This window comes from Lichenostomus cassidix, chromosome 12 (genome assembly GCF_008360975.1).
Source record: "Lichenostomus cassidix isolate B80296 chromosome 12, HeHo_3.0, whole genome shotgun sequence".
NCBI classification, from domain to species: domain Eukaryota; kingdom Metazoa; phylum Chordata; class Aves; order Passeriformes; family Meliphagidae; genus Lichenostomus; species Lichenostomus cassidix.
Window position 1 is genome coordinate 9,967,645 of NC_139493.1, and position 24,076 is coordinate 9,991,720.

General features: G+C 40.3%; 1 long non-coding RNA gene across 2 annotated transcripts; it reads right to left on the reverse strand.

Annotated features, from left to right (window-relative positions):
- Positions 1–8,242: 8,242 nt before the first annotated feature.
- On the reverse strand, positions 8,243–23,856 carry LOC146431677 (uncharacterized). 2 transcript variants are annotated; one of them, XR_014854728.1, is made up of 4 exons: positions 23,390–23,856; positions 22,097–22,383; positions 21,551–21,630; positions 8,243–11,970 (listed from the first exon to the last, which is right to left on the reverse strand). It is a non-coding gene; the product is annotated as an uncharacterized LOC146431677 (long non-coding RNA). The 2 variants fall into 2 exon arrangements; XR_014854729.1 differs by lacking the exon at positions 8,243–11,970 and adding an exon at positions 14,625–14,887.
- Between the last annotated feature and the right edge of the window lie 220 nt (positions 23,857–24,076).

Here is a 24,076-nt window from a genome sequence, read left to right on the forward strand (position 1 = left end):
AGTCTTCAATCAATTACTTTGATTTCAGCAGAAAAATGCTTTCCCTTCCTCAAAAATCTCCCAAACACTAACTGAGCCATACAGTACCTTAAGGAAGTTTGCATGGGAAAGATGAGAAATGGACAAGCAGAGGATTTAACCCTGGGTAAAGCCAAATCAGCTGCAGGAAAGTGAAGGGAATTCAACACCCCAAAAATAAACAATTACAGTTACAGTGCATTTTGCTGCTGAACTCACAGACAAAAGTAAACATATTTACACTAATAGTGTGGACAGGGATATCATCTTTAAACATCTATTTGTATTTTTTTATGAACTCTGTGTTTTGTCCAAATAGAATTTTCTGTCTGCTAAAAAGGCTTAAAAAAAATCTGTTTTGCCTCTTTCTTCACTTCTAACTTCTTGTTCTTTGCTGGACGAATTCTGAAGGTGTCTCTAACAGCAGATTAATTTTCAGTATCAGTACCCAAAAAAAAAAAAAAGCACATAAGACAAGGCACTAGCAGAAAGAAAAACCTTCCTTACACCTTTTTCCTAAACCAACAGCCTGTGGCATGCCAGGGCCAGAAAGCATTGACTATAAACAAAAAGGTCCCATCTCAGATTCCCACAGCGAACCTGGCTTTCAGTAACCTCTGACAGTGTGACACTTCCTACCAGCAGCTCCTTTGTACAGCGAGAGCAGAACAAGAAAACTGAACAAAACCACAGAAAAGCCTTGGAGGCAGCGACAGCATAATCCCACTTATTCATAGCTCAGCTGAAGTGCTGCCTATAAACCCCTCTGCAGTGATTTATTCTGCTCTCATTTCAATATTGCCAAGAACCCTGCCTTCCTGCCACAAATCTGCCTCCCTTTGCTCACGGAATAACCCAAACAAACACAGAGACGTTTACGCTAATAAATTCCGCGGTGGATTTAGGCTCTTGTGTTAAAGTCAATGTATATTTCTGAGCTCCATCCTGCAAACACAGAGATCCTTCTGCCAGTAGATGTCACCCGGAGCAGGGAAATGCCTGCTGAAGCCCTGGAGAATCCCAGTTATCTCCACCTGGGTGCCAAAAGGCACCCACAGGAGATTTGGGAAGGAAGCTGAGGAGGAGGAGGAGGTTGACAAAGCAAATCTGATTGATCAGCATTTGTGCCTTCTGCCCCCAGGGCTGGGGCAGACACGGTGACACTGCTGTGTCCTGCACTGCCACCACCATGGGTTCCTGCAAACCTGTTCCTCAGGCTGCCTCCAAACACACCTGGGCCAAGAGGAACGCAGGGAGATTCCAAAGGGAGGAGTTTCCCCATCCCTGTCACCTGCAGCCCTTGGCCCTGGTGATTATTCAAATTGTCACAATCGCTCCTTTGCATAAGGAAGAGGTAATCCCCAAGTTGATTTTACACTTTGCTGCTGTGGGCAGAGTCCAGGAACACGATGGTGATGGTATCTGACAGAGCACTGATCAGTGGCAATATGGAATTTCAGGATGCTTATAAACCAACATTCCTGCAAGAAAGATGTTAATAAAAACCCTCTGAAACCCACCCCCACCTGCACCCAGAAACATGAGAATTCAACCCACACACCTTCACCTCTATGCTGCACATACCAAAAACCAATTCATGGCCCCAGAAATCTCACTGGAAAAAAAAAAATTCCACCAGTGAATAAAATTCAAATATGAAGTTTAGATGAGACATAAATGGTACACAAGACCATTAGCTGTAATAAATAATCTAATTAATATGCTGCATTACACCTTTTTGTATCAGAACAAGGAAAAAAATATGTTTCAGACTAAAAATGCATAGGTAAATCTCCAGGCTTTCAAGCCACCTACCTACCAGGAGAGATGCATATTTCATCTTGAGTACTGCTTTCACCCACAGCATCCTTCTGAAAAAGTGTTCTGAATCTTTTATTTCGCTAGATCTTGGTTATTTGTATCTGGTACTATAAAAGTACACGTAAGGCTTTTCTCCCATAATTCTTGTGGAAAAATTAGAGGCTGTGACAAGTAAGTGAAACCTCAAAGCTATAATTGATCAAAAGGCATTTGCTTCCATGAAAATGTCTCTTTAATATCTTCATCAAAATTTAAGCTTCAATGAGCAGCTTCAAATATGAATTCCTTTTCAAAATGGAAGACCTATGACAAATACAGAAACAAGCAGAGAACTTTCACAAAAAACCCCACAAATTTAACTTTGTGTGTTTAATGAGTGGAATGTAGAAGGAGCAGAGTTCCAGGGAAATAGCTGGAAGGAGAATGGGGAAGAAATAAATAAGAAGTGCTACTGTGTCTAGTCTTTGTAAGGAAATTCTTTTCAGAAACCCAACCTGCATCACACAAAGAACACCCCAATTCAAAAGCCATTTTGTTTGCACAGTCCAATTTGAAGCATTTTGTGTGTGTGTGTAACACGAAAGGTTTACTTTTTTTTCAATGGGCAGCAATCTGTGCTTTGGAAACCATTCTTTACTAAAGCAGGATGGGAAATCTCCCTGGCTTCGGCCAGAGTAATAGCAGCTCTTGCAGAACTTGTGCCCAGGCTCTGGATTTCACAAAATGTTCCTTTCTTCCTTCCTTTCACTCCCTACAATGCACCTCCAGAGATCTGCCACAAAGGATTGTTCTGAAGTATATTTAGCACATGGTGGCAGGCTTAGCTGCTGGGATCAGTTCTTCCTCACTCTGAACTGATTCTCATGTTTCTGAATGCAGCAGCTCATTCAGAATTCAATTCCTCGTTTTTCACAGCAGTACAAGTTCAACTAAATTTTTTACAGGTTCAAAAATCAATCAGGCAAACCCAAGACAGAAAAATCCATGAGATGTCCCAGTTAAAGCTCAAGTAGCAGCAATACTACAGTGCACTGGATGCTCTGAAGATGTACTGGAGGGCTGCCATGGGATGTTTTCCCTGCTCTTTTAATTTCCTTAAATTGGGCTCTGTATTGGGCTCTACAGACCTCTGCCCTGGCTCGTTGTGGCTGTTCATATGTTACATTCTCATCAAGAAACCTTCCAGGTGGGAATCGATGGCAGTGACCCCAGGAACAGCAGCTTTTTTTCCCTTTTGGTGTTTTAAGATGGGTTTTCAAAGATGTATGAATGTGGAAAGGATATAAAAAGAGTAATATTTTATGAACGTAGTAAAACTGGACATTATTAAATTGAAAACCTCATTTATCTACATATGAATATACTTGCAGAGTTCCAAATCAAGGTTTCTCACTAGGAACCATGCCCCATTCCTGCTTTATTTTTCCTCCAAATGATGCTGTTATTTTCTTTTTTCAGCAGCTCATTCAATGCAAGAAGTAAAAGGAGTGTGATTTATTCTGGGTTCTCCACACTAAACAGCCCAGTGCTATTGTGTATGGACAGCAAGCACTTCAGAAAATGGTGAGAAGTAAAAACAATTTTTTTTCCTGAAGATAAGTAACCCAATAAAACATTTAAATATATATTAGAATTAGAAGGATTTTTTTCCACGTTAGGTTTGGATCTAAATCATGAGCCCTGCTTCTTTGTCTTTTACACAGAATTAATCTTGCATATTTATTTATTTGAGCACTTATTCCAATTCACAGGACACTGTAAAATGGCCAGAATTAAGGGACTCAAAAAGCTAGGCTTGGATCTTGTTGAAATTCAGGTTATCCCAGTTTTCTACAAGGGATACATTTTGATCCAGTCCTGCTTTCTGAGGGAACAGTGCAGTTTATTTTGCAGGTGATGGAAATGGACAAAAAAAATAGCTGAAGAAAAGTGAAGATCCACGAGGTTAAGGGTTTTTTACACATTCCCATTTTCTAGGAGTTACCAATATCCAAGAAACATCTGTACACACTAATGAGAAACTTAGAGCATTAACTACACAGCAAGATATAAAGATCATTTTTAAAAGCTTCTAAGATACCTTCAAAAGCAGTGAGGAAGCAGCACTGGAGTGTTATCAGGAAGCCTCTCAGACAGCAAATTCTCCTAAATATCCTAGAGCTTTATTGAACAGCTTGCACTGGAAGATAAAGGAATCAAGACCATCTATGAAACAATCTTAAAGCTGATTTAGTAATTGCCTGTGAATACAGCTCAGCCCAGGCTAGATGAGGCTCAGGAGACCTGAGACCCATCAGCTCCCCAAAACAGGTCATGAATGGAGCTTTAAGTGATGCAGACACTGCGGGTGGATTCCTCTCTGGGGAATAATGTTTTGCCACATTGCCACAGGAAGAATCCATCACCTGGTAATTTTGTTCCATTCGTGAGGCACTGAGCAACTTCAGCAGGCAGCAACCAAATTAAGCTTAGGAAAACCAAGCCCGTCTCAGCTGAGATGAGGCAGCATTTTACCATGGGCACTAAACCCATGCACAGCCAGCTGAGGCTCCTGACAAACACCAGCACAGGCATCCTGGGCCAGCACAAGGCTGCTGAAAAATCAAACATCACAGCCTGGGCTCTGACTCCTTGGAAATACTAAACTGGAGCTGAACCCTCACCATTTCCCTCAGAAGGTGTGGACGTTGTAACCCAGAGTCCTGTGTATCAACATCTCTCAGGCTGCTGATCTGGTCCAAAGCCAGAAGTGTATAAATGGATTATTCTACCACTGTACTCAGTGGCCTTGTCCCAGAAATGCTCCAGTCTCCCCATTTGCTACCACAGATTTTTCTGAGCTCTTCTGTTTCTTTTGATCTGCTCCTCTCTGGGTTTCCATTGCCAAGTATTTTCTCTTCATCTCTATGTTCAAAGCACAGAGCTGAAAATGCAGAAATTAATCACTTTGAGGCTTCTCTGTGTGGATGAGGACAGCCTGTGAGGACCAGCAGGCTGTGGTTTGTTTCAGCACCATGGGCAGACTAATCTGCTGAGCTGTGACCAGAGGAACTGGGAGGATGCTCTCCACAAAGAGCCTGGAGCACCTGCCAGAGGCACAGAGCGTTCCCAGTGTCAGTGGTGTCTCCAGCTGTAGCACAATCTCAAATGTGTGACCAAAGGGCAGCAAGGAAGGATGTGTCCCACGTAAATTTCGCCAGCACATTCTCAGATCTCACTGCTTTGAGTGGCTGGCCAAGCTGACAGAATGTAATTGCTGTGGGGATGTACTCCCTTAGAGCTGTGCTTGCTGACTAGCCACAAAAAAATGTTAGGAGCCCAAAGTCATGGGCTTGAGCACCTTCTGCTGAGGTCATGAAGCAAAAGGTTTGAAGAACAGATGGCACAGTCTAACAAAGTCCCCCAAAGTACTAAATCTGCAGCAATTTAAAGCAGAAAACAGAACTTTTGTCAATTCTGTGAATGCCTTCTAATGCATTTTTATAAAATGTATTTTTTTAAAGTAGATTTTAACACCTTTAAGTCAAGATCTACACCTTTGTATCTACCCAGCTGCAGTGCTGAGAATCTGCCAACACTGCCAGGCCAGGGAGGCAAGGGACACACATCATCCATACAGAGCTGGAAGGACCTTGTTTTGGGAGTATTCCCTAATTCCCCCAGATCTGTGACGTAGCATTATTTCCCTAAAAACCCTCAATATAGTTGAGATTGGATCAAGATGAGACAAACTTGTTAGAACATATTTTGGAGGCAGGAGAGGAAGGGAAATGAGCATTGTTTAAGGAGTTGCCTTCCATCCCCTTTCCAGATAAAGCTGGAACGCTGACTGGCCCAGCCCAGTAATTGTGTGTAAACCACGACACGCACACTCCCTTCACACATTTCTCAGGAAAACAAAAAACAAACAGAAACCCCAACTTTCCAAAACAGGAAGGGAAAGTTGGGGTTTTTCCAAGCAGTAAACACCAGACCATTACCGTGATTTCAACTCATGAGAACCAAGTAAGTCAGTTTTAAATGCAAAAGAGCCGACCAAGATGACCTCAGCGAAGGTAAAATATTTGATGATACACCTTGTATGTAACACTGCTCTGACCATGGAAAACAGAATCTAATCTGTCATATTGGTTAAACTACACGTGGGTGGAATTTAGGTGGGATGTGAGCAACTACAGTGCAGAAATCAGATTAAGCCTGGGAGAAACTGCAGCGTGTGATTATCATGTAATAATTACTCAACATTTTGACAGAGCTCAAGACTGGGCTCAGCCCAGCCCTTGACGGTGAGAAGGCACCAAAAACATCAGGGTATGAAACTCTATCCCTTCTCTTAATCCAGCAGCATTTCCTCTCTGGGAAGTCCATGAGTTTCTGATGAAAGTCCAGGGCTGCAAATTCACAAGAACCCCTGGGGTTCAGAGCCAAGGTCCAGACCCCTGGAGAAGGCAATGCAAGTCAGCTGCAGCACAAATCTGTGTTGGTAACCTTTTGGAATTGGGTCACCACCAACTGTCCATGTATGTGGAGTTCTTAGAGAAACCCATCTGGTCCTGGCATCCATCTGATCCGCTCTTCATGCTGTTGCCACAGCAACTGGCACTTAAATGAAAATTCTCTGAGCAAGTTGGATCTATAGACAGCCCTAGCAAGTCACAAGGTAGCAAAAGTGGATGCTTGAGGCGGGTCTGGGAGGCATTTAGCTGTGTGTTTACCAAAAAGGGTTTCAGCCTTGTTTTCCATTTGTGCTTTTTCATTTGACAGAATAAGCATCAGCACACCAATTTTTCTTTATCAGCAAGTCCTCTGTAGGACAGTCACAGCAACGATATCTTTCCATGTGGCCTGCTCTGCAGTCTAAATAGATCTTAAATATTTTGATTTCTGCATTTTTTTAATATCACACACAAATCGAACATTTTTTTGCTGTAAACACAACTGCTGAGAGAAGTAATATTACCCATGTGCCTTTTCAGAATTAAAAGATGATTTACAAAAGTATGAAATCTAACTAGATCTTCCCAATGGCATTTAGATTTGTCCTGTTAATTTTGACCCAAATTTCTTTAATACTTTAGAGGTACAGACCTAATATTCAAATTCTTTGCTGGATAATTTCATGTTTGGCAATACAGATTCTAAGACTCCCTTTGGTTTGAGGAAGGGGAAGTCTGTGTTTGTAGCAGAGGATATTACATGGGATGAAGTAACCAATTTTAATATTCTCCCAGCTAACTAACTCTGAAATATGCTTTATTTCTGCCTCTGGCATAACAGAAAGATAAGAACTAAGCTGAAGCTCTCAATCTTTGCAGCAGGAGAGATGAGGGAAGGTTTTTCCCCAGTCCCTGAGCAATATTTAGGCTCCTGAAGCAACACCCACTCAGGTGACGTGTGACACATGACGTGGAGGGAAGTTGGTGACTGAGGACAGGGGAGGTGACACTGGGGCTGGCACTGGGTTACACAACCCACACCTTTAGCCTTTCAAATCAATGCTGAACATTGCCAGAGCAAGGTGAACAGAAGGAAGTAACACAATTCAGATTCTTATTCTTTGAATGCATCTTTGAATTCTTTTCTCTTATTACTCAAAGTCTACCGGTGAGTGGGACTATTTTATATGTAAAACATTCTGGTTTAGAGGTATTATGTCTTTCAAAGACCAAGAGGGAAGAGAAAAAGACAAGGAAAGAAAACTGAAGGACACTATTGAGAGAAGTGAGAAGCATCTAAGATCCCTGAGCCTGAAATGGAGAAGCACATTTCCATAAAGCTTCACTATTACACACTTTGCTCCCTAATTTCTTTCAATTAAAAGAACTGAAAAAAAAATTCCTTGCACCAAACCCCTACGAAATATTATTTTGCCACTGCAACATTTTTCAAAAAATTGCCAAATTAATTGTGTATTAGTAACTCATTAGTCAAATTTCTTTCAGTTGGCTATTTCAAATTGTCAACAAAATTCATGTTATGCAGATTTCTGGCTGGGGAAAAGTCAGAGGGACTTTTTTCTTAATGTTTCCAGCTGTAGATGTTAGACTGATAATCTTTCTCTCACCCAGTCCTTTTCTGCTCCATCACTGGTTACCAAACTTGAAAAGAGGAGGAAAGTTAGAGCAGCCACCATGATTTACTCAATCAGGAGCAGAACAGCGACCCATGAAAATTTCTGGCACAAACCTTCCTGTGAACACATTTGCATGTTTATTAGCTAAACTTTGCCGTCTGTGAGCACTCTCGTGAAAAAACAACAAATCATTAGTACAAGAAATGGTAGAAAACACATTTTTAAAGGCCAAAAAATCTAAAGTAAACTGAAAATCTTTATTGCTGGAAATGTCTGAGAATTGGCCTGACCTTCTGAAAAAGTCCAAAGTGGCCCATGGTACAAATTCTGTCAAAAGTCAAGTCTGAGTCTTGTCTTCAGAATTTAGACTAAATCTTGAAAATCCCAATTTGCACATCTAGTGTAGATTTTCTCTGTCAAATGGAAATATTTCAAGTAGAAGAAACAACCCAGCAGGAAGATATGATGTACAGACTAAGCAAATAAGCCCAAATTCTGAGATGAAGTTGAGATATGTCATGATTCTGGATGAAACAACCCTATAAATACAATTAAACTTTTTACTGTCCTCACTCAGGAAAAAGCTATTGACGTAACTAGGAAAGAAACTAAGGAGTTAAGGAAGAAAACGCCAAACCTTAGTTTGACCCTTTACTTCCAGTGATTAATTTAATAATACTTATACAATAATATTGAAAATCTGATTTGGAAAAGCAATATTCCACATCATACCCTGACTGCTTCTCTTCCTCAGCAGTAATTCACTACACACCACTTTCAGTTTGTGAGGGCACAGAGGATGATTATTCATTTTCAATACCCTGTTAACAAGTGTTTGTTCTCATCCTTCTCCAGTGACTTCATGGAGCTTTAATTGACAGCACAGATGTCACAGCTCCTGTCTCCAGCCCCAGCAATTGTTTAAGTGCTCCTGAGTTATTTAACTGCTGTTGTTGACAGGAAGCTGGACATTTCTGCTCTGATGGGGGCTTTAAGGTCTTTCAGTCCATCTTACCTTCTGTCTGTTCCTATCTTACACTCCTAAAATTACTGCTAATAGCTATGCACATAAGGCTTCCCATTTCAACATCACATTTGCATTTTGCAGGAAGACCCTCAGGAATTTTTGAGATTGTCCCAGATTAGAGAGAGACAAAATCCATCACATGGCAATCAATTTTAACAGAGGCAGGATCACAGTCTCAAATTCTTGTGTGCTCCCACTAAGATCATAGTGCCTTCTGTTCTCCCAAAGTCAGCTATTAATACAAATTATATGCAGAAAAAAAAAAAATAAATGGATCCTGCCAGCAATGTGCTGGACATTTGTATTCCAGACAAGATCCTGTTAAAGATCTGTTAACAATCCTGGTGGATGCCACAGTCTTACTTCACATATTGATCTGGTGGAGCAAGTACAAGGCACGTAGACTTCTGGTCTGCATTAATTTGTACCATAATTCTTGGCACAGGATCAGCTGGCAGTGGTCTCCCCCATGTTTTAAATCAATTACCAGAAGTAGTAGTTTGTTATCAGTAAGAGGGATTTAATAAACAAATATACTTGATAAATCGATGTACAGACAAATCCAGACATCCACATATAAATTAGTTTAGATAAACACACTAAAATGAGGCTGCTGGAATGACAATGTTTCAATACACCAAAATAACATTACCAGTTATTATAAATTGGCATGTTAAATACATCTCTGTCCATTTTTTGATCTTTAGAGCTTTGCTTCTAGTGAGCCTGTTCAGTATCATAAGCAGGGGCTAGGCTGGAGATGCCAGATTATTGTCTTTTTCATATTGTCTTAATAGAGTCAGCGAAGTAAAATGATGAATTATGTTGTTACATCAGCTGAACAGCTTATATAATGTACCTCTGTTCCTACAAAATTGAAATTTAGTGTTTTAACAATGGACTTTACTCTTCCACTCACCTGTAAATGAGCACTACTGGAGCAGCACTGAGCCCAGTTCTGCCCTTCTCACCAGCTAAATCTGTTTCCTCTTCTGTGAAATCACTGCTGCTTTACATCATTATGAATTAGGTCAGAAACAAACCCAGTGACTGCTTATTCCAGCTAGTGAAACATATGAAGAGTGGCTGCAATGACAGATCTGTAATAATGCTTCTCATCTGCAGTCAATTAAATTTAGACCGTGCAGAACTATAAGGAGTACACAGTGGAAAATTTTGGCAGGGTGACTGGCAAGCTGTAGCAGATCTAACAAACCTGGAGACTTTTAAATTCATCTTCCCTCTGAACTTTAATCAAAGGCTATAAAGAAAAAAATCCAGCTGAATACAATAAAAATTTAAACAGCGAAGATCATTAAAGCAGACACTTCTCGTTACCTCATGGTGACTTGCAGAAAAATCTTGTCAACGTCAGATGCTCATCCCTGGTGTTATAATCATAATTCACCTTGCTGGAACAAACAGCACAGGAATGTCTGCATCTGCTAAGCTTGTGTACCAAAAGCAGATATGAGAGGAGGCCAAACATGTTTTTATAAGTTACAAAAGAGAACAATTACTTCTACCGGAGGGGTAGGAGCTTTTGGAATGTGCTTTTGGACATAGGAGTGTCTTTTGAGAACTACTGAATATATCTCCAAATGAAAACTATAAATTAAGTGTAATTATTTCTGACAGCTTGCATGAGAAAAATAAAGCATTTATCCTGTCATTGAGGTTCACTGTCTCAGTGCACTCTCAGGACTTTGGAATTATCCTTGTGGCAAATCCACACTGCCCTGAGCACAGACTTCCTTTGTTTTTTTGTCCACCACAGTTGTGGGGGGCGGGTTTAAGTATGTGATTTTCCTTACAAAATTTGTGGCTGAAATGTTTGTCTGTCCTTTGGCTGTTTTTGACAATTTCTCCAGCAAACCCCATCACACAGCTGCAATCTCCCCCCTCACTCCCTACCCAGCAATCATTCTCCACTCCTCACAAACCCCAAACCTTCATGTCTCTGCCCTGCCTGTCTCTATGTATCTTTTATTTCATTTATCCACATGCTCTGCCCCAGAGTTCCTCAGAATTCATCTGTTTGCCTTCTTTGTGGTTGCCAGCCCAACCTTTGCTCTGATTTTGCCTTCATTAAGTGCATCCCCCACCCCTTGCCTTTTATTCAATCAGCCCTGCAAGACAGATCCTTTCTGTAAAGGCCACAAATGATTCCTCTGCAAGATCTGCCTCACTAATTATACACTTAACATACATTTATCTGTTCCTACAGCAGGTTCCAGAGAGCAGGGGCTTTTCTTCTGTGCCTTGTCATTTAAAACATTTCCACTATCAGCCACGTCGCCGCGACATCGGCAGCACCACTCTGCTGCAATTAGGAGGGAAAGTTGCCAGCAGAGCATGGGGTTTGAACTCTCCTTGACAAAGTAAACAACACCAAAACAATTGGCTGAGTCCCTGTTTAGAGAGCCCCAAGGGGTATCTGGAAAGCCCAGGTCAGACATGGATGGTCTGCAGATGTGTAATGGATGGTTTAGTTTGGCAAACACCCAGCGACAGGGAAATGTGTGTTCTGTAAAATTGTGCTCCATGGGAAACTAAGTGCATGGCCTGAATTTAGAGTCAGGCTGTTTTTAGAGAGAAGGCATTTTTTGGGGTCTTTTCTATTTTCTTGAAAATATTCTCAAATATCACATCTGAAACACGTATCACCATACTCTGCTTCCAAAAAATAAATAAAAAATACTAAGGATGATATTAAAAGCTGACAGCACAAAATCTTTACTAACCCACATTCCTGGAGTGTTGTTACCAGGAGATCAGTCTGTCAGATAGCACAAAATCTAAGGTGATGTGTTTATAACCCAGTAAATACATTTTTCAGGAGCAATTTTCACAAAACAGCCATTCCCTAAGGCAGAATGGATTCACTCCTACCCAGCCTCAACCACAAACCAGCTCATCCCAGCAGACACCCAGCAGGAAAAACCAAGGAAGAGAGAGGGTTGTCCAAAGAGTTGTTGGAGTTGTCCAGTGTACAGGAATTCCTCTGGTGCCCCTGGTCAGTGGAATAACTCTGAAACAAATAGAAAGTAGAGCCCAAAATCTGAGTCTAGAAGAAGCCAGAAACACTTTTTTCCAGAGCGATATTTCTTTCTTGGAGTGGAAACCAGCTGCTCTGCAGCCCAAAACAGGGTAAGAATACTCTGATTAGAGAATATCAGATACCTTTCAGATTTTTAGGTCGGACTTATTAGATGACAGAAACAGCAAAAAAAAATTATGCTGATATAATTCATGCTAATATTTTGCATTGTTTCTGACAGAATTTCAGAGGCTTTAATCAGCATTTGCCCCTCAGGGTTTCCACAAACAGGTTCCATGCAGTATTCTTGGTGGAGTGGGATGCACAAGGTGCTCTGGAAATTTTCAGCAGGCATCAGCAAAAGCATCTTAAGTTTGCACTTGAGAAACTAAATATAAAAAGCCTGTTTTTCAGATCCCCAGCAGATTCTATTGATAAGAAAATAATTTACTCTGTGTGTTGCTTTAGGTTTAGAGAATACAATACAGCAGGTTGTGAGAGCTCTGGTTACCATCTCTCCTTTGTGTAAACCTCCTTACATTTGTTGCCCTGAGCTCCCAAGAATATCCTATAAGCAGGAGAACAGGTGGATAAGAGACTCCAGTGGGGCTAATGACAGAGAATAAAGCTCAGTACTATTATTTGAGCTCTTTGCCAATGTTTTGAGAGAAGATAGCTCATTAAGAGATCAAAACCTGCATCTTCAGGACAGAGCAATCTGACCCAAATTAAGAGAGCCAAATTCAAACTTTTTAATCAAAAAGATTCCTTATATATTAAATTTCAGAGTGGGTTCAGCATAGGATTTGTATTAGTTTTTCTCCAATAGACAAGATGATGAAATAGTTTATGCAGTGTGCGGAAATGGCAATTGTCATTGTTTCAGGAAAGGATCAAAGTAATCAATTTTTATACAGGTATCTTTCTGGTGAACAAAGTTAGAATGTGTTCAGTTTCCCTTACCTTCAGGAACACCATTTGCAGAGATGGACTTTCACCTGATGTGTTCATTCCTTCCTCAGCACAAGCTGAAGTTGTCTTGCTTTGCATGAAGATTGGTTATATATTTAATTAAAAAAAAATCCCCTTCCAATCTTTCTAAGTGCCATTCTGGTGTTTCAAAGAAAGTCTCTCCATCTCATGGATCACTTTCAGATCAATTTTATGAGCAAGCACAGGAGGACAGTTGCCATTATCTTTGCATGGATTGAAACTCATCAACACTGCAGAACATTTTGTAAAATAAGTATCAATGATAATATTGGGGATTGAAATCATACATTGACCAGCATTGGACCTAATTCAGCAAAAAAAGATGAAATATCTGAGCAATCCTTAAAGCTGGAAGCTCCAAGGAGACTCTGGGCAGTTTATTTCACAGGAGTTGTATCTAGCTGGATGGAAAAGATGCATTTGTGTACAAGGAATTACCACTACCAGTATTTGTGAGGAAATAATGAAAATGTGATTGGCATAAATCATTCAGAAATCTTATTACACAATCCTGATCCATATATTAGATTTCTTGGCATTCCAGAGCTGAGAAGCACTAAGGTCAGACTTTGGAGTGCTGTATTTCTTTACACATTTTATTGTAAATAGAAAGCTGAATTCTGATCCCACGGGAAATTCCAACATTTTGACATTTATTTTCAGTGCAAATAACAAACATACTGAGTTTGAATCACTGAAACTCTTATATGCAATAGTATGGGAATATCAAAATAATGTAAATATCATAGAAGTTGAAATTAAATGAATAAAATGCCAATATAAAATATTTCAACATTGCCAGAAAGAAATAAGGTAAAATTATTCATTTTGATATTTTCCCATCAAATTTAATCTAAATCAATGTATTCACTTAAGATGATTCATTTCTGATGAAATTGCTTTGTCTGAGTAGAAAATAGTTTTTTTTTCCCCAGCTCAGTCTCATTATTAAAGATTGATCAGATTGTAAAAGTGTGGGGGAAAAAAAACCATTAGGAATTCAGCTTTTGCAAACTTACTATGCTGAGGTAATTTTGATTAAAATTTCACAATCCCCAAGAAGGAAAAGCAAATAGTCACAGTAATTGTCAATCATATCCAAAGGACTTACAGGTGGCTCTAAAGTGACTTCATAAGAGATAAGTAACTGAATTGCTAACATTAATACGACCATTTGAACAAAAGTTTTGTCTTTCCCCCTGCAGGTCCTGTGGTTTTCCACCCTCAGCCCCTGCTTTGGTCACTCCTTCTCCAGTGTATCCTGCCTGTGAGGATTTAGAGCTGCTCTAAACATGGTCCAATTCACTGTCCTGGCAAGGAGATAAATTTATGTGTCTGACTTGCTTTGTGCCAGCTCAAATGTAGCTCCTGCACCTTGTTTCTGTGGCTTCATGTATCCCCTTGCTCCCCTTCTCTTCTAATTGTGATTCTTTCATTCACACCTCTCTTGAATCATCCTTCACCTCCTTCTTTAGCTTTTCTGCTTTCTTACAAAATACTCTACAGAATTTGTGTTGTCACAGACTAGAAAAGTTCTTCCCTCTCCCCAGGAATAATCTCCCAAATCATTGACCTGTCTCTCATCCTGCATTAAGCTTAAACACTTCAAGACTCTTTGGGGAAAGAAACTCCACATTTATATAAATGGTAGCACTTTGTAAGTACTCAGAAAACAAAGAATAAATGAGCAGAATCTTTTATTCTGCAGGGAAGGCAGTTTAATTCTATGCCAAGCTAATTAAGGGAACTCATGAAGATAAGGGATGCCTTCTGTTCAGATGTTGCTGTATTTTATCTCCATCCTGTGCAGTTTCTGTACAGACATGGTACATCCACTCCCCAGGTGCAAATGGAGATCAGACCTCAAGTGTTTCAGTGTCCTTAGCTGGTTGTTACAATGGTTCTATCACTAATCCTGCAAAAACAGAGTGAAATTAGTCTGAAACAACAGATTATCCTGGAATTGCTAATAAAGCAATAAGGAAGACAAATAAAAGAACTTAGTGTAACATTCTGGCTGTTACCCAAATTTTGGTGCTGTTGTGCATGGAAAAAATCTGGCTTGGAAACACAGTTGGACCTATTCATACATATTGAACCTTTCCTCATCTCATGCACCACTGAACTTCTTGCAGATGCTTAAGTGACTTAAACAAAAGCACTGCAGAGAGCAAAACCATCAATGAGAAGTGGCTTCAGTTTCCAGTGGCTCTGTGAATGATCCAAACACTTTCCCACCTGGATTAGTAAGTTTACCCTCCTGCAGGCTTATATGAAAGTATTTCTTACTGTACAGTCAGCATTTCTCTGGTCAAATGTGTCTATTTCAAAACTTCTCTCTCAAGGAAGTTTTCTCCTCTCCTTAAGTCCATGTAATTACCTGGGGGTGGCCCTGCCTTGTTCCACCCTGAATTCCTGATGGTATTCCTATACCATAATTGTGAACATTTATCACCAGCAGTTCTCTAGGCAGTCTTGTGACTTGGACAGCTGAGCATAACTGGTGTTTAGCATTTGCTTTGTACACTTCCCAAGTGCTAAACAACCTTTCATTACCTGCATTTGGCAGCTGCCCAGAAAACTTAGGCTTTTCAAGCCCATGTGAGTATGGGAACATTATTAAAATAGCATTCTCAGGTTCCTGGATTTTCATTTACTTCTGCTGCAACAAAAGTATTTCTATATTTTTTTCAGACAGCTAAAAGCCCCAGAAATCTGGTGGTGCAATTTCTCCCCCTTTATGCATGGCTGCTGATCATCTGGTGAAACGAACATGTGCAGCAAAACCTTCCAAAGAGTCCTTTAGGTCATATCTAGAGGATGAGGTTGCCTAACAACAGAAAGCTTTCCATTTTGCATGCAATATAAGTGTATTTTTTGTGGTTGTTTTTGAGTGAAATAGCTGAATGTCATCTCAGAAAAAGGGATTCTCATGCTTTGCTCATTAGGGAAGGCCACAGTCTGTACATTTCCAGAGATACAAGATAAATCACAGATGGAGGAATTCCTGATCTATCATTATGTCAGCTATTTCCCCCACATAAATCACCACCCAGTCTATTGGGTGCTGTATCAGGAATGGGCTCAGCAGACAAACTGCAAGCCCTGGCACAGTCAGTGCTTAAAAACAAAAACCAAAACACAAGAACACACAAGAAAACACAGAACAAAGGGCTGGGGAAACACTTGAAACACTTCTTGGCTTGATGTGTTTTTCTGGTTTCACACTGCTGACTTCTCTTGCTATTGCATGAAGTGTTGTTATATATTATTACCATTAATAGCAATACGTAACAGCAATGCCAGGAGAGGGAAGAAAATCTAAGAGACAATGGTCTCACAAAATAAAGCAAGTCTAATAAATTGGCCATGACTTATTTATCTTTAATTACAGACTGCTTTTAACCATCAAAGTGTAAGCATTTTTCTCCTAGTAAAAGCAGCACACACAATTCAACTCATCCATTTATGTACTTATAGGATTTAAATTTTTAAAGTAGGGATTTTCACCCTTTCAAACTCAAATGACTCCAAGGATACTTCCATGTCCATTAAACAAGGAATGCTGATGAAGTCAGTGCCTGGAAACAGTGAAAGGCCAAAATTCCCAGCTTTTTGGGATGAGAGAAACACAGATTCAAGCACACAGATTGAATGAGAAAAAAGCAAAAATGTGAACTTGCACTTCACAGCTCCTAGATTAAATCTTGGCCACTGGGACAGTTTCTTGCTCTGGACAAAATAACAAAAATTCATCCTGGTCTTTAGGATCTTTTCTAGCACTAATTTCAATGTATCTGGTATGCTCCTAGGAAACACTGACATTTTGACAAGTCAATATATTTTACTGGCTGCTAATCTAGTGCAAAAATGTTTATCTTGCTCTAGTGAAAATCTTAGTTCTACCTCAGTGTTTTAACTTTATGCTCCACCACTACTCCAGCTTTGGGGCAGTCACTCCATACCCTGCACACCCATGGTGTTGCATGATGCTGTGATTTTCCCTCTCCATAAACTTTTCCAGGAAATGGAGTGTCTGTAGCTGTGACTAACTCATATCTTCATCTTCCCATCTCAGATTGCAGCTGCAATAATGCTCAGGACAAGAAAGCTGCCTGGAGAGAGCAGCTCTGCTCACTCTGTTCTTGGACTGAGTATTGTAAAAAGCTTTTCCATATGCAACGATCCCGCAGGTTGCACAACACAGAGTGATTCCCAGCACCTTCAACATCCCAGCAGGGACACACCCATTCCTCCAGAGCCATGGATAAGTCAGCAGAATAATCACCTTCCCTGCATCCAGCTCGTCATGAAGACGTAGTAAACTTCAGTGCACTTCAGCTGTGCACATAGCCAGGTCTGTGAGTCTCCTCACCCCTGAATCAGAACAAACTGCTGCCTTTCAGTGGCTGCACTGTGCTGCAAAATTGCTGCATTATTCATTCCAAGCCATGGTGCAACTCCCTTTTATTGATTTGGGATTTAAAGCCGGCTCCAGCAAAGGGAAGGGTCAGATAACAATTACTCAGGGCTCCACTGAGCCCCACAGAGCTGGATAACACAAGGAGTCATTCCCTGCACTTGCCCCTTAATCTCTGCCTGGGGCCACCACCACTCTCCCACTAGCTCTGGCAGCTAAATAGGGATTATTACACCTCTGGCTGAATAAGTGTTGTGTACATGTGTATAAGAAGGAAGGAGGATTGTTTTTTTTCCCATTGCTACATAGGTGGATCTCTCACCATTTTCTGGGAGAAAATATTTAAATCAATGGTGTGTTTGAAGATTAAGTTCACAGGCAGAGGCTTGTGCAGTGCATTTTGAAATAAACCACTGCTAAAGAGCCATGACAAGCAATCATATAGATCTGCACTTGCAATCCACTTCTACGCGCTCACTTTAGTGCAAACAGATGATTTAATAACATTCTCTTATAGACAGCATTGCAGCTCCTGGAGAATCCAGTTTGCATTTTGTAATTTCTCACATCCCGTCAATTCAATCCTGAAGCAGCTTTCAGATGCAGAGCTGATCTGCACTGCCCTCTGATACACCTGCACACACCCTCTGAGACTTCAGCTGTTGCCAAATTCTTACTGAGGGCAGAGTACAAATTACAGTAAGAACTGCCCTGCAGTTTGTCTAGCAGGGTTTTCCCTTAGTGGCCACTGCACCCTGAGCTGTCCTGGTCAGATTTAACAAGCCCTGCTGCGCAGATGACTTTTTATAAATAAATAAATCTAACAGATTTAGTAGTTACTGAGAGGTCAACACTCATCTCACATCATACCAGAGCCACATGCTACTAACATTTTGTTAATTTACCAAAGAAATTGGAAAAATGGAACAACTTCTAAAATGCTATTCTAAACCAGCTTTCACTTATTTTTTTTTCCTAATGCAAATATATCAGTTTTCACCCCGGATTCATTTTATTTGAGAAGCTGCATAATTTTTTTCTTCCTTAGCTTTCCCTAAAGTCACATTAGATATCAATATCTTAACCACAGAAGAAGAGTAGCTTACTAAAATTCATGAAGGACACATCAGAACTCCATGTGACTCACCCTCCTGCCTATCTTCCATTGAAATCATCAGAGAATCATGGACTGCTTTTGGTTAGAAGGGAACTTAAAGATCATTTATTTCCATCCCACCTGCATGGGCAGAGACATCTTCCACCAAACCAGGTTACCCAGAGCCCTGTCCAGCATGGCTTTGAACTCTCCCAGGGAAGGGACATCCACAGCTTCTCTGGAAAACGTGTTCCTATGCCTCTCCACTCTCACAAGGAAGAATTTCTTTATAGCATTTGACTTAAACCTTCTCCCTTTCAGTTAAGAGCCTTTAGCTCTTAGTCAAGGACTCCATATCCAGCACAGGTTTGGGACAGCTGCCTAAACAGGCTTCAATATGGGATTTGGCCTGAGAAAACACACTTGCATTTTGTAAGGGGTTTGTGGTTTTCTTCCCTAGATTTATTTTTAAATTAGAGTGAAAACATTTTATAAATTATGTGTAATGTTATAAATTATGAATTTATAATTTATAACATTATAAATCTAGCCAAGAATGGAGTCAGGCTTCCTGGTTTCTATCTTCAAAAGACATTTTATTTCCCCATGCTGGTGTGGTAACTATGTGAGTACTCTCCAATAAAGAGGAAAATGGAAGTAACAGAGAAGTAGAAGAGACAGAGAAATCCACACCCCACATTACTGTGAAATGCAGTGATGAGGGTTTTCTTCTGAAAGTTTCTGGTTCCAATCTCTGCCCTGAATCAATGGCAAAGGAATTTGACTCTGATTCCACCACCCACAGATCTGTACCAGAACCACAAGAACAGAACCATCAGAACCAGGGAGAGCAGATCAACCAGTCCTGGTTTGCTCTGACAATTTAGTTCCTGGGCAGGAGGTGGAGGCTTCTTTAGCTCTGATGGTTAATTAAAAGTTTATGTACTTGTGGAATGACTTTTGTTCCTTGGGAATGAAGGATGCAGCTGGAAGTGTCAGATAATCCATAACACATTAGCTTCTTTTCCACCTGCTCCACAACACACCTGAAAGAGCCTCAGCAAAGGACCAGAATAACAGCTCAGTGTAATAAAAATTGGTCTGTGAAAGACAGCCTCATTCTCAGTGCTCCAGCTCTTCATCTACAGGTCTGATACTGTAAAAAAGGGGAGAATCCCACACATAGGTGCAGGACAAGCACCAGAGCAGGTCCCTTCACCATCCCCAGCCTCCCTGTCTGCTTACACTGTGTGCACCTGGCTGGCCAGGGCACCCTCACCTGAGACAAACCCAGTGGAGGACTAATCCAAGTTAATCCTGGCTGTGATGGATGAATGACACCTATTAACTGTTGTGCTGATGCTTTAACTGGAGTTTTGCAACTCACTGAGCACAGCAGCAGAAGCAATTCTCTCCTGGCCAGAAGGAATACAGGAGCTCTGCTGTTGGAAAGGGACATGAGAATTTATTATGACTGAAAGAGACAGCAGAAACAGTGGCCCATGCTGTGAGTTTTGTAACAATTTTATCTACATTCTGTGTCTTAAATGTGTTCCTTTTTTATTTTTCCTGTTTGTGGTACACAGGAGGTAATGGAATTTTTGCTCTGGGTCACTTGGTGATTCCCTGGGAACACATTAGAACAGCCTCTGGTAATCAGCTCCACTGCAAAGCCAATGAAAGTACCCAAGAGTCACTATTATATTACACAGGAAACAATTCAGCAAGATTAGAATTATTTTATTAGACAGTAAAACAGAGTCTGTTTGGAGATGCTACCTATTTTAAAATTCAGGGATTATCTGAATTGGTATTTTCTTTGTTACTTAGAAGAGACAATATTTGAAGGGGGATGAAGAGAAATAAGTATTGCTTTTTCTTTTTTTTAGTGAAACTCAAGCTATCTCTTTGTCTTCTTATGACTTCATTGTGGGAGAAATTATAAATATAGTCTGGAGATAAAATGAAAATAAAACTAATAAGTTTGCTTGATTATTTGCAGCAGATAACACCACTGCATGGCTGTGACTACAGCTCATGTAAATTCAGCTCTCTGATTAGCAGCATCCTCACAGGTTCTTTTTGTTTTCTTAATCTAATGTGCCTTCACATAGCCCCAGACAAACTCTCTGTGATACAAATGGACTCTGAACATACAGTGATGCTTCTAAATCTCACAGACACCTACGTAAATAAACAATTACACACTCAATCCTCTCTGCATGCACCACACCGGCTGCTTCAGGAGACAACACTCATCACTGAACTCCTCACTGAAAATACAACCCAGTTGTAATATGAGCTTTCTAAGTGCTGGATTTAAACTTGAAGCATATTCAGAACACAACTAAAATCCCATTAAAATGGAAATGAATTTGCTGACTCCTATTCTTCTATCAAAAATTTCCTCTCAGTTTCCCTCATCTTCTGTGAAGTTACAATTCAGTATTTCTTAGCTTCCTATTCACTCTAGGAGAATAAGCAGTATTAGCAAGGTGAAAGCTTATATTAATGCATAAAAGCCTGAGTATTTTTAATAGTATTAGGAAGGGAAACATCAGGTTACAACAGCACAGCTTCCTTTATAATCATGTCACAGCTTTTACAGAATAACAGCTTCCATAATGTGAGGTTCATAAAAAAGGATGCGAAAGCATTTGTTTAATTTGAGACTCTCAACACATCATTTGCCATAAACAGGTTCAGGTAACCAGGGCTTACAGAAAAAGCAAAGAGCAGCAGAGAACCAACAACTCTTAGATGTTCAAGCATTCTTTCACCCTCTATTTTTACACTCACCTGGCCCAGGTTAAGATTAAATGGTTTTTGTGTGTCTAATCTAGACTTTTCAGGCTACCATCAAACAGCAAGAACAGTGCAATCCTTTCTCCAGTTTTGCCTCGTGCTGCTTGTATGGCTTCAAACTTCCTATTGCTTTCTGCTGAGCAACATTTTCTATCCTCTTTCCCACAGTACAAATGTAAATACAAACAACAGAAGCAGGGGCATTTCAAGGCTTACCATGGCTCAAACAAGACCATTTTCAGGAGAGTTGTGCCTACCTTAAACAAAGAAAATGCACTGAATGAAGTTCAGAGTCTCTTTCTGTTTTGTTTTCTGTGGCTTCTCCAGTGTTTTATTCCTGTAGAAGGAAGCAAGCCAATATTGACATTGCAACCAGAAGCCACTGAAATATGTAAGGCACTAATATAGATATATCTTGTTATCTATATTCATACATACACACCCCCTCACCATCATATCATCTGATTTCAGCTAAAAAACTCTATTTGTTATTTTTCCTTTGCCAAGCAAGTAAGAGAGATGAGACAGGACTCAGCAACCAAGGGCAGAAGTTGGAAAAAGCAGCATTTTGAGCAAGGAGCATGTGAAAGGGCAAAAGTAAAGCCAGGACCTTGCTGTGCAGGGTCTGGTGTTCTCCAGATAATTGTTCCACTGGGGTGGCTGCAGCAAGGACACAGATGGAGCTTTCCCATCTTGTCTGGGTGCAGAAGGAGCATTTTAATTTTAGCCATGGAAAAGAAAAAATAAATAACAAGGGAAAATTACAACTTAAAGCTAAATTTTCATTAAAGGGAAAGGATTACCTAACTCAGTGCCAATGAGCTTCCATCCCACCAGTCTTCTGCTGAGGAAAAGGCCTTGCTGTTTCCAAGAATGTTTCCACAGTTTCACTTTATGCTAAAAGTTGGCCCCCACTGACACATGAAATGGGTGGCAGCATATATTTTATAAATTTTTAAGCACTAGAAGAAACTGGAAACTTTCAAATGTTGTTAGAAGTGTTGCAGATGATGAAAGACCATGATGAAAGATGGAGATGATAAAAGTTGGAGATGTCCAGCTCCAGCCTTGTTGGAAGATGTGCTTCCACCTGCAAGTGCTAAGAGGTTTCTTTGCTGGTTGGGACATTTCCCAGGTATTTAATTTCTCTGACAAATCTGTTACTCATCCAAGACTTCAGAGCTGTACCCAGCTGCTCCTCTGCTAGGCTCCTTTCTGGAATATGGTGTTTCAGTGTTTTGCAGTCCCCACTGACCCCCCAAACCTGCTGTCAGCCCCCAGCACCACTGCTCTGCTGGATTTTTCACCTGCATTTTGCGGACTGCATTACTGACAGACTCAGAAATGGATAAAACCATTCAAATGCTTGGAGGCTGCGATGAGAAGAGCACAGCAGCTTCTCCTTTGTCAGGCAGCAGCTTCAATTCAGTGTGCAGAGCACATGAACAGAGGAGAAAATCATGAAATAACTGTCAAAGGCAGCCAACATCAATTACAATACACTGCAGGTTAAATTGCACATGACACTTTCTCAAAGCAAATCACCCTCTCCTATAAAGAGGTTTTATGTCATTTTTAAATTCTAATGATTTACTGAGAACTCAATATCAAGAGGAAAAAGAAAAAAATCAATTATTTTCCGCAGATGGCCACTGGACTCAGATGCAGCTGTGGCACGGATGGGGCAATCACAATGACATGGCTTTTTCCCTCCTGTTAGCAGAGATTATATTGCATTAGATGGCATTGAGAGGGTGGAGAAAACTGGAATGCTTCTGAGACAGTGATGAATTGTAAAGCTGGATGAGCTAATTTTAGACCATTTAAACTCAGAAATTGGCAGCAGTTTTTCTGAGAGCTCAGTTAAGGCTAATTTACCCCGAATCATCCACTGAACTCATCCTGCAGATCACAAAAACGTGAAACTATCATGCGCTTAGAGGATAAAGAAAATACTGTGCTGGTTCCTGCAGGTTACATAAAAATGCTTTTAGAAGCAGTAATGCCAAGAGGACATGACTTGCATTTTTATGCTTATGAATGCTCTTCCACAGTAATTAAAAATGACATACCCTATTAAATCACTTAGTACATACCTTAAAGCATATGATGCAGAGGTTTCTTGAAAAAGCCAATTACATAGTGCAGCTCTCTACAAGGCCAATGCTTCAAAGCAATTTTCAGATTTTATGAGTTACATATGCTTCAGAAAGGGAGATTTTTTTTTTTCTTTTTTTTACTGGCAGGAAGATACACTGCAAATAAGATACAAGCCTCTACTTCATTTTTCTGTTGCTGCTGTGAATTAAAAGTCCATTGCATATCTGAGCTTCAGCATAAACAGTAACACATCACTGGAGAGGTTTTTTTAATGGGAGAGGCTGCTTTTCATGCTGAACCTTCAAGTAAATAAAGCAGTAGTAATGATTAAATGATGGAGAGGAGTTTTGGCATTGTTGCCTACTCCCACCAAAGAACATTTCTGCCAGAATCCATGGGTGGGAGAAGCCTTGAGGCTTTGCCATGTAGCAGGATACTGTATTAATCTTGCAAGACTGCAGAGTCTGACTGTGCTTGTCACAGGAAACACTCAGATTTCTTTCCATCCTCTCTGTTTACCCAACACTGATTTGCTCTGCTGACACTTCAAGAAAACGAGCCCTACTTGTCTACATAAAGATATTTCTCCTTTCCAGATTTGAAACAGTAACAGTTTTACTGCAAACTTCAGTTTTATCTGGTCAAGGTAGAGTTTTTCCTTCTGTTTCAGGAATGAAAGAGAC